The sequence below is a fragment of the Larus michahellis genome, chromosome 3 (genome assembly GCF_964199755.1).
Source record: "Larus michahellis chromosome 3, bLarMic1.1, whole genome shotgun sequence".
Taxonomy (NCBI): Eukaryota; Metazoa; Chordata; class Aves; order Charadriiformes; family Laridae; genus Larus; species Larus michahellis.
The window spans coordinates 8,608,970-8,626,458 of record NC_133898.1 but is presented as its reverse complement, the minus strand read 5'-3'; positions in this window follow the sequence as shown (position 1 = coordinate 8,626,458).

Below are 17,489 nucleotides of genomic sequence, written 5' to 3'. Positions count from 1 at the left end.
TGAAATTACTTATTCTATGTTCAGACATGAAAAAGAAAGAATCACAAGAAGTGGAAAATCTAAATAGTGTATCTTGAAGGAAAATTATGAAAATGGCAGAGGACAATGCCAACACCAATGCCAGGGGGCTGTATGCTCCAGACACCCTAAGTTATGTCCCATCAAGAGCAAAGTCGAAACTCTTAAAATCAGGAGGATTGCAAGGAGTGCTTCTGCAGCCTTGCAGAAATTTCATATCTTAAGATTAATTGATCTTAATTGATGATGCACCTACATGTTTGTAAAAGATAAAGTGAAGAAATGGAAGAAAAATTCTACTTAATTAATTGACGACTAGATTAAACCAAAAGGGTTTTCTACCCCTTCAGGCTTTCTACCCCTTCAGTGACAAGAGACAGCCAGACACATACACACATATATCCTTTTGCTTCTCTTTGATATACTGAAGACGTGACTGCTTGATTCCTTTATTACATCAGATGAGTCTCCCAATAATATTGCTACCCAAGAGTATTCTGCTTGAAGCTTGCAGTGAAACACACCTAGGGAGCACAGAAGTTTCACCATACAACTTGGTCTTTACAAAAGGGGAGACCAGGAATAGAAATGAGACACTGTTCCCTCTACCCTACAAGAATTAAATGTGTTCCTCTACAGTTACTGATTCCCTTTGGAGAATCCACTTCAGGACAGAGAAGCACAAGATGAACCAGAATACTCCTCCTCACTCCTAGTGAGGCAACAAAGGATGATCCTGCTGCTCTAAAGGACTTCATTCACTGTCACAACCTAATACTTAGATATTGGACAAAAAAGGTCCAACTTGTTTTGATTTTTCAAGACAGCAACTGCACCCTTATGAACTGAACACAGGATTAGAAGACATGAAACATGAGTTAGAAACTGTATTTTAAATATATTACTATTTAACCTCAGACACAGCATGTAAACAAGCTATACCAATAACGTTTGGGAGCTAAGCGAGCCAAAATATAGTTAAGTTCCCAGAAGGATGCTACAGTACATCCATCAGCCCATTCCCAAGACAGATTAGCTTTGTCTCATTAACAGCCTCAGGAACCTCTTCAAATGAATAAACCAAAGTCAGACTCCACTGTCCACTCACCAAGAACCACAGAGGTCTAAACTTAAACCTACACCTCATTTTCAGCAGCTGGTAGATCAGAAATGACAACGCCTTTCAATCGGCATCCACTGCCAGGAGAAGCTCGTTTTTCCCGTGGAAATAGGACAAGTTCCTGGACCACACAGTAAGTGATTCACCAGGATGACAAAGGATTCCACATGCTGATGACTTTGTCACCAGCATTTTGGCAGTCCCTCTACGATCAAGAAACTATGGGAAGTTTAAAACAAGTGCATGATTCCTGCACTTTTCGTCATGCATCAGTATGAAGGGACAGTTTCTTCTAGAAAAGTGTTATTTAAAGACAGATGGTACCTTCTGGCCCAAAGTCAGTGCTTAGTTTTTTCCACCGCTCTTCAGGAGCTGACAGCTTATGTTAGATATGAGTGATTTTTATATGCAAAATACCAGGGGAAATAATCATAGACAGATAAATAGAACCCTAGTTGTCAAAGCAGAATGCAATAGGGAAGGGGTTTTCCATACAGTCCCATTGCACCATTCCCTCAAAATATAAAGTACTTTTTCTTCCTTTTTGTTTCAGAAACTGTGGATGAATAACATTTTATGCTCTCAAAAAATAATCAAAAGTTACTTCATGAAAGATGAAAAGATAATTGAGTTTTTCTTTTTCAATTTCAGCAGAACATAACTTCTACCAAATGACACCCTCGCTGGAAGAGTTTTGGATTGGCAAGCCTTTCCCTCCCTCTCCACCCCCCGCAAGATGAATGTGGACCTGAAATGGCTTCAGCCTAATCTAATAGCACTGTAAAAAAAAAATAATAAAATAATATTTTTTTCTTTACTGCTGGCACAGGTCTCCAAACAAGTTAGAGTGCTAGCAGCAACTTTAACATAGACCTTCCATCTAGGAGTTCTATCTTCTTTCTCATGATACTGAAAAGATTATTTAATCAGCATAATACCAAAAGCCCAAACCATATTACAAGTATTTCTACCCAGAAACCTGCATTTTTTCTGCAGAATGAGCACTCACACACATAAAAGTTTGGAGAGGGGTACAGCTTCTTAAGCTGTTTTTATGCTATAACAAATTGAATTTGCAGATGCCAAAAAAAAGACTTTTTAAAACATAAAACAATGTACAATCAGGCTTACGATTTGTATATTCATAGAAAGTTGCAAAATATGACAGTGTTACACGACACTTCATTTTCTACCTATAAGTTTTCCTATCTATGAAATTCAAGGAATAGAAACACTCATCAGTGGCAACAGGATATTTGTCAGTCCAAGATGAGCATATGAAAGTGTTTGGTAAAACATCTTCATTTAATATCATTTAAGTACAACGTGATAGACTTAACTGACTTGCAATAGTCTCTTGGTCCTGTTGGCTCTGTAACCACCCGTCTAAAACCAGATCTGCTGCTGCTGAGGAGCAAACGCTAAGCAGAAATCAACAATTGCATTTGGGCACCAGAGCTGGAGACAGCATTCATCCCAATGAATACAATTTATCCAGGTATTACACTGCTCTGCAAAAAAACTTTGCAAAAATCAGCATGAGATGATGAAAGGGAAATGAAGAGAGGTCCAAATAAAGAACATTTCATGAAGCACTGGAAATTTTAATTTTCCCTACAACACCAGAGCTACTTCAGCAAAATTTTAGCTAAGAGAACAGCTGTGTTAAGTAAGTCTCATAAATCAGAATGGAACCTCATTAGCTCCATCAATTCTTTCAAAATTCTTTTTCCCCTTCAGTTTTGCATTACCACCGTAAGACGTTACTTTTGCAATGTAAGGATGAAACAAAATGCCAGCAAAAGCGTAACAGACATTGCCAAGACTAGCAAAGTTCAATGAATCCTAAAACTTTTTCTGATCCAATTCCAGCCTATAAATGGTCGAGGCTTTGCAAATTTTATGGGCCATCTGCAGACCTAAGACAATTTATGTCCTCAGAATTACATCAAGATCTTTAAACTCTATTTTCATGAAAATAAAAAAATGTATAAAATTTATGCTTCGCAAAACTTATCTTCTTTTACCCAATTATATTAGCAAAATCAAAGTACAATAAAAGCAGATGTCTTTTTACACTTCCTAATATGTGGTGTCCTTTCATTGTTCTACAACGCATTTTGCCATTTTTAATGTTCTCTCTTCTGTCTCTTCTTAATCTTCTTCCAATCTCAACAGAGGAGCAGTGAATAAGGTCCATTCATGGTACAGTAAGAAATGACCTGAACATTTATCCAAACTGCTTGCCAAAATGCTTGTGTCTTGACAAAATTTGGTTAACATTTTTTTTCCGGGTTTTGGCTCACATTGGAAGTAAACGTGACAGAAACTCTACCGAGAGAAGCCCATTCTTATAAGATTCCCTTTCTCACTTTGCACAGGTGTGAGGTGCAGATCGCCTGGATATCCCCTGCACCCACGTGTTTGTGTAACAGCAAATTCAAGAGGACACATCTTGTTTCTCTTGCATGCTGAAGTAACCCCAAAGGAGTCCAACTCCTCAGTTATAAAGCATACATTTACACAGTTTGTGTGTATCGCTCAAGAGATGCCCATACTGAAAATTCTCCAGTTCCTCAACAGAGCAGTACTGGTAATTAAGTCATGTGTTTGACTCAACAGTCAGAATGGAGTTTACGTTTTTGTTTTCCAGGCATGTCCCACATTTCCCAAATGAATATTCTGCTTTGATGACTTGCTTTTGCTTTTAATTCTAATAATTTTGGTTAAAGGAATCTCAGTAGGTAAGTCCAAGGGAGCCTAGTTCAGTTAAACAAGCTGATATTTATTGGCATAAGGGTGCCACCTATTGTCACGACAACTGATGTGAGAAAATCTTCAGTAGAATTTTTTGGAAAGCATACCCCTATTCATTCCTACTTTTGATCACTACCAACACTTTAGATGATTCAGCGTTGGCAAGATTATGTTTCTGTATAACATACACAGTCTATATACATACATACTGCTTCTTCCCCTATGTCTTAAAGCTGCGGAGCACAGTGATAGCAAGCTCCAATTGTGCCATTACAATTATATTTTCATACTTGACTCTCAGAAGTTGGTCTGCTAGACCCAGTACTAGGATAACAAATAAGGTCCCAAAAGCGCCTGTATGCATCGACATCAATGCGAACACATTTTATGTACTTATCTACGTACATAAATACAAAATTGGCAGGATTTTTCAGTACAAACATATGTATTTGACAAAAACATATCTAACACTTCCCATTTTTCATGATTACTGAAGTTTTGAAAACTAAACCTGGTTCAATATCTAAATTCTACTAGGTACCTAGTTTGGGAAGACAGAGGAGAGAGGGGAAGGACAGTACGGCAGGAACAGCAAAAGAACAGTTTTAAATAAAACCCTGAAAAAGCACCATTACTCCACTTCTGGAATTTTAAAGTGCTTCCCAACAGTATTCTCCCATTTCTTTGACCAGCCACAAATGCAATCTTTTTAACCATGCAAAGTGTAGTTTTCAACTATTAAAAGTGACGATAGCTTTCTTCAGTGCTGACATAACAATATTAACAACAACAGCTCTGATTTAGCTCTTTAACTTTGAACTTGAAGACTAGGTTTCAGTGGACTTACAGCAGCTCAAACCATAAAACATTACATATGAGAACTACTATTAACTATGTAGGGAAGATAAAAGTGTATAAATGAGTGTACTTTTATGCAAGAAAGTGCAAGCTCCAGTTCCGTGGACACTCACCTTTATACAGTGGTCTTCAATAATGGGTAATAAATAAATGTTCATGAGTCAGGCCACCCAGCCGCTGCTAAGAGGAAAGAAACATCTATTTCCAGGCCTACAGTTTTGAGGGCCTTTATGTTGACAAAACACTGGCAGAATAAACACTGTACTATGTGTCAACAGATCAGTATCTGCTTTTTTTTTTTTTTTAAAACCACCAGCCTTAACTTTAAGCAGATCTGTGGGAACTGAAAATGCACCAAGACACCATGAAGTTGGCCCACCATATAAAAACCTAGCTAGAGACAACAGACTCACCGGATTTCTCTATCATCTAAGATATTCCATACTTTTGCCATTCTTCAGAGATATCAGGATACAGATGGACACTTCTCTCAGAGCATGTATTTGGTTTGGTATAGATTCATGCTAGGTTTGAGCTTTCAGCTTAAGGCTTTTGGTTTTTCCCATCCCAAAGAAAACTTACCAAATCTGAAGCGATGCAGGGCTGTTTTTTTCCTGAGTGTACAGGTAGAGCGAAACAGACCATCAAAGGCAGAATCAATCTGGAAAATACAAATATCACTGCTATTAACATGCTAGTTTAAGATCATTTGAGGAGACATGACCCTTGTTTCATCACTTTTTCCTTCCAAACCTGAATCTCAAAGGCCAACATGACTTTGTTTCTTACACGTTCCAGCCACAGTTACTCTGAACTTAATGCTTGTTTCAGCTTCTCGTCCAGTGCGCAAAGAACAAGAAATTGTGTTACTCTTCACAGCAGCCAGAGAAAGAAGAAAATGCCATTATAATTTGGCTGCTATTTGTAAAAGTACTTTCTAATTTTTTAGAACCCTTTTTACATTAAAAAGGGGAGAAAAGGAGAGAGAAAAAAAGAAATTCCTAGTTCCAGGTTCATGCTATCTCGAGTTACAAACTTAAAGGAGATGCTTAAGGAGCATCCTATCCCGTTGTAGTCAGCAGGAAGAGAGACAACATCTACTGCCTGAGATGCTCCCTGGCGATACCGGTCTCTGTGACCACAGAAGAATTCTTGGACTACAGGGATCATGGCTCAGCTGGTTCAGTTAGCTTTATAACCATAGATTACCACTCACCATCAGCAGATCATTATCTATACATATACAGTTGTAACAGAAACTTAATTAGTTCTACAATATTAATATTTTCTGCCAGAAAGTATTTCAGCGGCATTTTCTCTGTCAGAATTGCTCGGCAGCTCTTGTGGTACTGAAGCCTGCAAGAATTGCATGGCAAGTCCACAGAAGGACCTAAAAAAAAATAACCCTTGTGTCAGCACTTCTGGCACTCAGAGTACTGCGATTCCTACACGCCATGAACCCTCTCCTGACCTAATATGACTAAGTCCTGTCCCCCAGAATCCAACTGAAACTGGTACAGGTTATTGATAAGCCATAATAATTCCTACCTGTGACCTATAACATTTTTTTCTTATATATGGCAGACACAAAATGAGTCTCGGTCAGGATCCACTTCACAGTTTGGAGAATATTTGCAAGGCAATAAAGAAAAACTCTCCATTTTGTTTTGACTTGGTTAGCAGCAGCAAACACACGTTTCCTCAGCTGGTAATACCTTCAATGAATTTGCTGACTCGTCACTGATCAACAGATGAGATTAAAGCCTTATTCATTTGTATCTTGAATGAACGAGTTTAATAAGAACAGCTGTTCCTAGTAACACACCAGAACCTTTAATTTGAGCAACTAATGGGACTCCTGAAGGCAATGCCAAAGCACACATCTTCACTGGAGAAGCCACATTATTTCCTTGCAGCCACATCCCCACAAATAAAAAGGGAATTAAAATAATCAGATTGAGAACTTTGTCTTGGTTCCTGCCAATAGATAATCTCTGTGCATGCTCTAAGGAGTCATAAAAAGATTTTATTTTTTATAAACCTTGATAGAATAAGAGTTTGCCTCTGAAATTAAGTCTTCAAAGGGGTTTGCAGGTTAAAAAAAAAAAAAAGTGTATAAGATTCTGGGCTTTGTCTTTCAGCGCTTTGCAAGAAGTCCGTACCCATGTAACTAGTTTCAGGTTGTCTTTTCACAGTGATCCAACTGGCTGCAGTGAAATGAGCCAAGTGAATTAATTCTGACTTATTTTGCTATGGGCAATCCTTTCAGGAAGAATTCCAACTGCTATCCCAGGTGAAGGAAGGGAGAAAAAGAGCCAGTTCGGGTTCCCAGAGCATCCAGAGTCGGTCTCAGCCTTGAAAATTGTATAAAGGATGTGAAAGCAGATCAGCTCCTAGGGCTCTGCATGGCTTAAACATCTGCTGAAAACTCAGTAGTGTCCCAGCTTTCTCCTTCGCTTTCTGCTCTGCCAAATATTTGAAGTTTCCAAAGAGGCTGACAGGAAAGCTGATGGCCCCCATTTACACCAGTAAACTCCGCTAGGTTACAGCAAACGCCTCCAGAAGCAGATAGGTGTGACCACAGTGCAGAACAACAGGAACAAGGATATTCAATGCAGATGTTCATGCGGGTCCAAACTCCACAGCTTTGTACAAGGGCCACTAGTTTTTTTATAATGGCATTCTGCATTTTGGTTTTAAAATCAGTAAAGTTATATCAGCAAACCAAATGAAATTGGAATAAGGACATTTATCCCGGCATAACCGAATCCACCTTGCTGAACTGTAGAGTTATATCACTGAAACAATAAGGGCATGTGCAGAGAACCTCCTAAAGCTGGCCCCAGTCGTAAAGCTATATATAACATCCCAACACCACAAGGTGCTTGCTTAGATGGACAGGGAATGCTTTAAAACCTTTCCGTTAGGACACTTCACCTCTGTAGTACGCCTGGCTACTTCACTTCCACCACCCAGAAAACCACACATCCTTTCAACAAAATTAAATATTCTTGGTGCTGCAGCTTATAATTAGCAAAAACACTGAGGGCAGAAAAAAATGCAAAAACCAAAATAAATCTAGCCAGCAGTACTTGGTAAGAGCTCCATATTTATTTAGCATTCCCTTTGTTAGCAGTTACGTGCATAGTATTGTCATGTATATGTTTTGCTTTGTCAGTTCTGCCAGCTCTTTCTTTTCCCTCTTTTCCCCACTTTAAATTCCATTTTCCTCTTCAAGAGAGGAGGGGAAAAAAACACACCAAGAAAGCAAACATGGACTCTGACTCTCACACAACATTTCCGTCCCTTGAAATATAACATGCAGTTGTATATTGTTGGGTTTCCGCTTGCACTTAAAGTTACTTTCTTGGCAAAGGCGAGCTTGGAGCTGGCTAGTGAAAAATCTCTCCCCTTTGCTCCGTTTTGCCCACCTACTTGCCTTCAAAAGCCAAAAATCACAATCCGATGTACAAAGGGAACACTCAGTGGCTCCGAGTAGCCTTCTCCATTTATTTGCACTCCCTTGAGTCTAAGCATGCACAACAATTCCCTTCCTCGTCTAGTCTTTCTGCTCTACTGACACGGCAGCATGATTGACACTGTCCATTGTCCACACCAAAATGAACAAACATGAAACGACACCAGAAAGATGCCTGTCTAACGTTTCTAACTGGAGAGAGGAAAAGAATAGTCTTATTCTTGCCCTAATTCCTGACTGAAAATATGACCACAATGTATCTGAAAAGATGACCACAGCTTGTCTCTCATATAAATATCACTTGAGAGCTGAAAGCCACCTGGCCAAAGACCTCTTAGAGCTGAAGAACTAGAACTAGTTGTAAATACTAAAAGAGAAATAATAATCAATGGGATTACGTTATATTAAGTGTGTAAAAAATGTAACAAAAACCTGAACTATCTATTGCCAGCTTCTTCATTTCTGTATGCAATAGTCATGCTCTGTGCTCCTTCCCTCTTTGTATTCAGGAATCTGACACAGGAGGATTGCTCAAGTCTACCTTTGTTGGACTTCCTCCATGTCTTGGGAAGCAGCACATGGCCTACATGTTGTGTGTGTCTTCAGAGCAGGGAGCACAAGTAGGAAAGGAGCCAACAGATGCCCCAATATGGATGACCACGGGGCAGAATAAACGTGCCCCCTGGGATGCCTGACACTGTCTGTGTACCATCACAAAGTTGTTCATTCTCACAGGATAAGTCTTCCCTTCACAGACTGGAAGTAAATCCCAGGAGAAAGGCGCAGAGGGAGAGCTACCTGCCAGCATCAGTCTTAATTTTAGTGAAGTCTTTTGTTGGTGCTTTTCACTGGATATCCTCCAGTATTACTGAAGACAATAGCAATCCATCTTTTGCCATGTCCAGGTATTCACTTGGGCTCTAAACTCACATAACATCAAATTAAAAAATCCATACTAGGTCTGATTTCTGCTGCTCCCAAAGCCAGTCATAAATTTGATCAAATTGGAGGTAGAGGAACCCCACTTGGCAAAATCCCCTCCGTCACTCGTTAGGTATATTGCAACCTTGCAAGACATCATAAATTTTCTTCACATAAACAGTGAATAATCTGCTTAGCGGTAATCACAAGAAATGCAAATACTTCCTTAGCCAAAGACAGACTAATACTACGCTGGCAAACGCGTGCTCCCCACCTTAGTTTGGGAATAGTTAAAATGATATAAAAGTGTAACACCAGTGGATAAAGCCTGTAGCATGCTGTACAGCCAAGAAGTAATATTTTAATTCATGTGGGGAAACATTTTTGTGTGTTGCAGAGACCAAAACTCAGCTTTAAAGCCCCATGGGAGAGCTGATCTGGAAACGCTGTATAATTCTGTCTTAGTTGCCTCATGGAGCTGGAGTACAAACAGGTGACGTATTGTGTATTCTGGACTTCTCTTTGGAAAACTGGGCTCTAAACCACAAACATTTGTACACAGTCTCACCCTCTCACCAGGGCCATCATCTGTTTAAAAAAAAAAAAGTGCAGGAAATTCAGTGTGACAAGAGGATTGCCACACTCCTGATTTTTGCTACTTATTCTGATACTGGGTGGGCTTTTTCTAAAAAGAAAAAGAAAAAAGAAAAGAAAAGAAAGCCCCAGCTCTTGGAATCTTGAGAACTTTGGTGTTTCTTTTCTTTTAGCTTTTGGTCCACGCAATTACAGAGAAAAACCTGGAAACATGAACCCCAAGTTATTTTTGCTTGAAAGAATTTTATTTTATAACTGTCTTGACTTTTGAAGCTTTGGTCATAATATTGCAAGGACCAACTTGTGATTTAAGAACCACTAGAAATAAGAAGATTGTAGATCGCTCCCCTGCATATTCCATAGGTTACAATCAAATCACTAGAATTATCCAATCCACCTATTATTTGTGATGCAATTTTTTTTCTGCCTGGAAAGAACTTCCATTTCTTTATCTGTGAATTTTATTTTTTTTTAAACAGATACAATGAGAAAAATAATTACTCCTAAAGACAAATATAACTCTCCTGGGGAATTCCCTGTTTGCTAGAGCACTTTATACACTTAGACCAGCCAGTTCAAACTGTCTTACATATATACAGTTGCACAAGCAAGTACTGTGGATGTAATTCAAGTGAGAGAAGCAGACTCAGTGCCGACTGACTGACAGACCAGGTTTCATCTAGTTTTGTTTTCTCATGGACATCTGCGCTGTGGGAATTGCAAGCCATACACAGTAAAAACGTTTGTTTAAAGTAGAGAAATTATCTACAGATTTTTAACATCCCCTGTGGCTCAGCAAACAAAATGACTCTACACTTGTAGTCTGGCATCCTCCTGGATTTTGTAGTTTGTATGAAGTACGTTGCATCCTTCTCCAGAAAGTACCAAACTAATGACTTTGCCTGTTCATTCCTGCCAAGTAGTAGCTGGCAAGTGAGGAGCACACTTCAGTGAGCAATGCCTTTTACTGATGACATTTTTACCCATAAAGCTACATTTTTCCATTAATTTGATTGACCAAACAAATCAATAGGGGAACAAGAACATCACTTTGCATGTGTCAGCGTAACATCATAGTAAACCAGGACCTGCACATACAGATCCAAGCAATGTTCGAAACCAAAGCTGAGTCTGGAGATTCTCACATCATTCCTAAACCTTGTAAGCAGCTCACAGCATTTAAAAACCAGTCAGCAAACCATTTCCCTTTATGAGTTAATTTCCTGGTGTTGTAATAAGACTGTTTTCAACTACAGAAAGGGAATCACAGGCTGTGTGTAAAGGTAGCTGATGCGAGCCACAGCCTATCTGAGCCTGTCTCCCGGAGCAGTGTTTGCAGCGTGCAGATTACCTGCTCCACTTGGCTTTAACCCCGCTGTGCAATGTACTGACAGGAGTCAAGCTTGAGATAGCAGGAGCTGCAAGAGTCTCTCCAGGTCTTGGGGCATAGATAAAGCTTCATCGAGGAAACAGCTTCAAGATGCTTTAAGACTTCCTTGTTCCAGAAGTGTTCCTTCGGGACACTTTACTAGGGATTACTGACTTCTCCAATAGCTATGAGCAAGAATACCTGTCTATATCCCCTGGTTCTTTCCTAGGTGGATGGTGTGACCTATAGGTGATCTTGCCAGGTTTCAGCGCTATTTATGTCCTCCACACTAGCTGGATTAAAAATGACCCTGTGTGTATATCAAAGTCCCATTTTTCACCTGGTGACATGAGCTTTAACAAGCTCTACTACTTACTGAAAGTCTCACTGTAGTTGATTTGCTTTTTTCTCTACAGATCCTCTGGCATTTGAGAAAGATGGTTGTCTGAGCACTTTCTCATTTTTGATTCTCCACCTTGAAATTAAAGCATATTCTCAAATTTTCGGTATATTTAGATGGGAGAAAAATCTCATGCTAATTTAGACCTGAACCCTGCAACTGCTTCCACACGTGCTTGTCTTTACTAGCGTACCATTCCCTGGAACGAGTGGATTCCAGCAAGCTGGTGTCAGCGGCAGCAAGCTGAAGCCTGCTTCAAACTGTTTGCAGGATCAGGGCTTTCTCCTCCTGGAATGCATCATTGTAAAGGAGCACAAAGTTTTCAAATAAGGCATCTGCATTCAGACACTGACACTCACTGGAGACTCTTAAATGCTTCTTTTATGTAACTAAAGGTCAAACTGAACCTCCAAATGTGGAATTTCTGACATCCAATTAAGTAGCCCACGTTAAATATCGGGCCAGTGTTTAATTATGTCTGGAGAATACATGAGTTCAGCTGAGACAATTCACACTCACCTCATGTGTTTCTCAGTGTTTTTGATGGCAAAACTGAATAAATATTCTTTTGCTCCACAGATGCACTGGATCAAGGTTTAGCTTGTTACACATAAAAAATAAATCAGCTCATATTTCCTTGACTTCATTTTTCCAGCTTTGTCATTCTGTCTAGGAGCATACTGCACGGTCAAGCCAGGCATGGCTATGCATGTTAATAACCCTTGGAAAACTATGGATACTTCTGTGCAAAATCCTCTTTATTTTTTCCAAATAAATAGTCAAAGTGCACCTGGTGAAAGATACTTTTCTTTCTCTTTTTTTTTTTTTTTATTAAAGCCTGTGCTTCAAAAACCATAAGTGGAACCACAACTGTGGTGCTGCTTTTCAAATCAAAAGGACAGTACAGTCTTCACAGGATATGGCTCCCAGCCAGTTGTTTAATGCTTGTAGGTCAATATACAACCAACTCAGCTTCTGCTGCCTAATTGACAAACCACATATCAGGCACAAGAAGGTTAACAACTGCGCTTTCTTTCACCTAAGGTCCTCTGTCAAGTCCCTGGGCCCTCAGCCCCTTTTTATTTTATCATTCACAAATATCTACTGTGAGCTCCCTCTGGGCACAACAGACTAACTGCATGCCTTAGAAAAAAAAAAAAGAGACCCTTGGTAAGCAGTGGGTGTCTGGTCACTCAGGAGCCAGGCTAGCTGTTCATCATGCTCCTCGATTTCAGTCTGCCAAAGAGGTTTAGACCTACTGCTCCCAGTCTAAGTTATTTGTGGATGAATGAACCAGGAAGAATTTCCTCCAAAAGATTTTTGATTAATGGAGTCACGACACCAAACCTCAATGCATCAACAAACAGTCTTGATACAATCCAGTAACCTACTCCAGCTTGTTTGTCAATTGTCTGTGGTTTAAGGTAAATATCTCTTTGCAAAAACAAACGGTAAATGTCTTTACACAGAAATGATCCCCAAAACACCAACAAAGAAGTAGCCTTCCTTTTATTATGTTTTTTCTTGGTATTATTCCCTGCCCGTTTAAAGGGAAGAAACCTAGTGGTAAGGGAAGATTTCTGGAGGGGCGCACCTGAGAAGAGCTGAGAACAGAGACGGCAGGAAAGTCACCTGATTATTTCACCCCTCCTGTCCCCTCCACATCATGGCAATCACAAATAAGGGAAATAACGGACAGCACTAGACCTCCACCCAACACTGTAATACCTTGGTATTATAGTAGTATAGTAGTATACTACTTAGTAGTATAGTAGATATGCCTCAGACTAGATACACCAGCACTAAAGGGGCATGAAAAGCTACTAATATTATTCCAGTTAATATTCTTGTCCAGATTGTTGGGGATACTGCCCCTACTATATCATAATAGTAATACCTTGTACTTCACTCCGACACAAAGTACTATGTTGGAGCGCCGCAGCAAAGTCTGACAACGTAAGCACAGAGGTTTCAACTCTGTCTGTGGCCGTAAGACACTGTATAGTTACATAAAACCATCTCTGCGCACGATGCTTCCACTAACGTTGAACGGAAAACCGTCATCTGGAAGAGAAATAACCTCGTGAAGACTCTAACAGTTAGTTCTGAGTGCAACATGCATCCAGTTATGCCCTGTGTTGCAAAGACTTCATGATTCTTAGTCCCTCAGGGCTGAGTGCTCGTGTCTGAGTGCCTAAACCCTTATATTTTTCCATGAGTTTGATGTGCACCTTCTTTGAAGGAGACACTGAGTAGTTCTATTAGCAGCCCGCACAGCTGTTTCCACCTGCTTTTATTAGCCAGGAGAGACGTACTGCTGTCTACTAGCTGTTGCTTTCAATGTTTTTAGGGTTTCTGACCTTTGTTGTGTTTGATAGTGGTGAGCTTGAGGCGTGAGGACTGTGCCCATCCAATAGTCTCAAAATGACAGAATTATCTTTCCCATCTAGGTCCAATAGAGGACACAGACAGCTGTGCGGAGATGCAGAGTTTGGCTCTACAGTTTGATTAGTCTAAGGGAAATAACCTTCCCTGTGTTATCTGTGAAAAGTAGATCCCTCTTAGGCCTCCTTTCTTGCTACTAGTGTTTGTGCTACCAAAGGAAGAGATCAGCATGGCTCTGTATCCTTCCGTCACCTGTTTCAGGCAAAAACATCAGTTTCTTACCCTTAAAGGTTCCTGTGGAATGTTTTGAGGATGTAGCCTTTCAGCAAGGACCTCCTTGTGTGCATAGTGAATGTGTAGCAAAGCAACGGGAGTAAATCAACCCATGCAAAACAAAGCAAAAGCAGATACAATACTGCAAAACCAGTCAAAACCAAAAAATACTTGCATTCAAACATTTGCTGATGGCTCGCAACATGCAGAACATGAGACAGACAAGAAGAACCGGGCTTTGTGTCTAAGCTTTTCCTGTGCCTCAAGAGACAAACCCTAGCCTGCTTGATCATTTCTCTCTGCTTCCCACACAGTACCCATTTTTTCCGTAATGCATAGGATTGCATCTGTAACAAGGTCAACACAGTAGAAAGGGCACAGACACAGGAGTTCTAACTTTAGGTCACAATGATTTCTGTCAGGAAAATTACCTCAGCTTCGGAAACACAAACGTATCTTCAAAGATTTGAGGGCCAGTTGCTGTTTCTGCATGTTTGTTTCTTTGCCTTATGTGACACTGAGAAATGCGATTCCTCCGGTAAAGGGGGAAAATTCCAGTATCCATCATTTTGAAGGATTACAGTCAGTGTCATTAACTTGTGAATGCAGCTCTAGTCTAAATTATATTTTCTCTTAGGGCACTCTGAAAGTGAAACTGAGCATGAGACTTCAAATTAAACTGGATTGGGAACAGAAAGCCCGGGAACCTTTCCCCTTCCCATAAAATCGCTGAAGCCATTTTACTTTGCAACAGCACTGTATAATATGTTTCCATTGGCCTGGAAGACAAAGCTCAATTTGTTTGAGTAGCTTGGAGAAATGGAATTGTTACGATTTACAAAGTTAAGTAAGAAGTTCTTTTTAGTTTGATGTTCAAAAGCCAGTTTTCACCTCCCTCAGTTTAATTTTTCAGGCCTTCATATACTTCTGAGCAATTTCATTTGCATAAAACTATGCTGGTTTCCCTCAGAATGAATCAGGTAGAACTGTCACATCTGTTTCTGCACAAATGCAGGGCCTAATACTTTTTTCCGTCTTTGACATTTTTCACAGAACTGAGATTATAAACCTAAAGTTTCATTTTTAAAATAAATTGCAGACAAGATTTTCAGAAGTGCCTCTGCATTGCTGTACTGGGAAGGTACCACTTCCACTAAGGACAGCAAAACTCTGACACACTCTATTAAGCACCTGAGCAAGAGTTCTTGACGCTCTTCAAAAATTACGTATCTGTTAGTCGGACTATGTAAAGCCATGGCATTGTCCTCAGATGTACTCTCCCTAGGATTTCAGAAGTTCGCAGGTTATAAATACAATGACATCAGTATTCTTCTTCCTCTATTTGGAAAGACAGTTCTGTATTGCTAAACAGCCTTGTTCTCAGGTTGCCCAGTTGATTCTTATGCCATTCTTGCTGCCTCTTACTCAGCTGACACGGTGCCACGATGGTAGCATTAGAAAGGTTTCTGCTCTCATACTAAAAATAATTTCACAACCCTGGTCTAGGCAGATTTACAAGCAGTTAACGGCCTGATAATTTCAGTGGATCACATATTTGGTAGGATTTTGGAAACATAACCTATTTGTTTTCATTTTAGTTTTTTCCTGTTTTTTTTCCCTATCGTTTACAAGTCTGTTGAAATGTAAAGCAAATCTATTTTATATACTGCTACAGCTTTTTCAAACCACAGCCATCAAGTAAATATTTGCAGATATTCTGTGGTTTAATTAATTGGCTATGGTCTGTTCAAAGTGTGTGCATAATGTTGGTCTATTTGCAGAAGAACACCACTAAGGAATGCCTCTGTTTGTTTCTTCTCTTTCGTGTATGTAGGATTTGCCATTACCTGGTATATCAGGTTAGGAGTGTTACATGAATATACTCATTCTGGCAATGAAGTTTGGAAGTAAGTGTGTAGATCCCATCCGTTATGTTTCTATGGTTATTCATGAATATTATGGCCAACCTCAGTCAATATATGCCATTTGCAAATGAAATATATATTTATTTTTTTTTCAAATTGCAGAAAGCTGTTTTCTTTCAAAACTCATTTCAGAGTACTCAGAGAAATTCAGTGAAATTGTTAGTAATGTCATTTAAAGGATGCCCAATGCAAACACAGTTATTCGGTGCCAGTGTTTTCATATTTGGACCAACACACCGCTACTATGCATTGTTTACCTCCACACTGAGTTTGGAGGGGAGACAAGCGGGAGGAGTGGAAAGGCTGCTATAATGAAATTTAAAATAATCAAAAGGTCCTTTGGCAGTTTCCCTGTTCCCTGAAAAATTAATGCACTGCTTGGAAAATTAAAGGAAACCTCATCTGTAACTCCAGTGGAAACCACTTGTCATCTAGTGTCCAGATATGAGAAATGTTGCTTTTCCTCTTCCACGCATGCTGCAAGTAGCAATCCAGCTGAATGCTTTGCGGGGACTGGAAGGCCACTAGAGACCAAACACAATCATCTACTCTGGCTTCCTGGATGACACAAACCATGGAATTTCAAAGCCTATAACTCCTGCTACAGCAACAAGAACAGTTTTCAGAAAGACATCCATTCTTGATTTAAAGACTTCCAGTGATGGACATCCACTATGTTCCTGGATAAATTTTTCCAGACTTGTTAAATAACCTCATTGTTAAAAATGCAGCCTTACTTCTACTTTGAATGGATCCCTCTTCTTCTATTTATTGTTTCTTTTTATACCTTCATCTGTCACAGTAGAGAAAACTCCATGATTACAATCTTTTGACCCTTAGAAAATTGCACACAGTGAATGTGGCACTTCACTTTATTGAGGAGAAGAACCTGAACTTCTTTCATCTTTTGATGCATAGGACTGTTATTTATTTACTCCAGTTTATCTTTCTCTTTGAATAGGTAGTGTATGGAAACAGTCTCTATACAGAGACTATGTCACGCTTTACCACAAGGATAGCTGATATCTGGTTTAGTCTTTCCAGCCTTCAATATTATAATTACTATTAATATTATTTTAAGAGTCAAGAATCCCTCCGTATGCCTTCACCTCCATCCATCATGCCTTCCAACATAACTGAAGTAGATAAAAGATCAATATGAACAGCCAGCATGAAGGTCTCATTCATAGATATCAGAACGATATGAGACTTGCAAACATTTGATCCTACTTCCAGGAGACATCACTCAATGCAGGAATACCCACCATCTACTCAATACTCCGTAACCCATCCTATTTAGAAATTAAAATTGCGAAAGCAAGAAGTGGCTGTTCATTGTCCCAACCTTTTGGACAGGAATAGAGCTAAGCAGTAAAATAAATCTCTTGGAA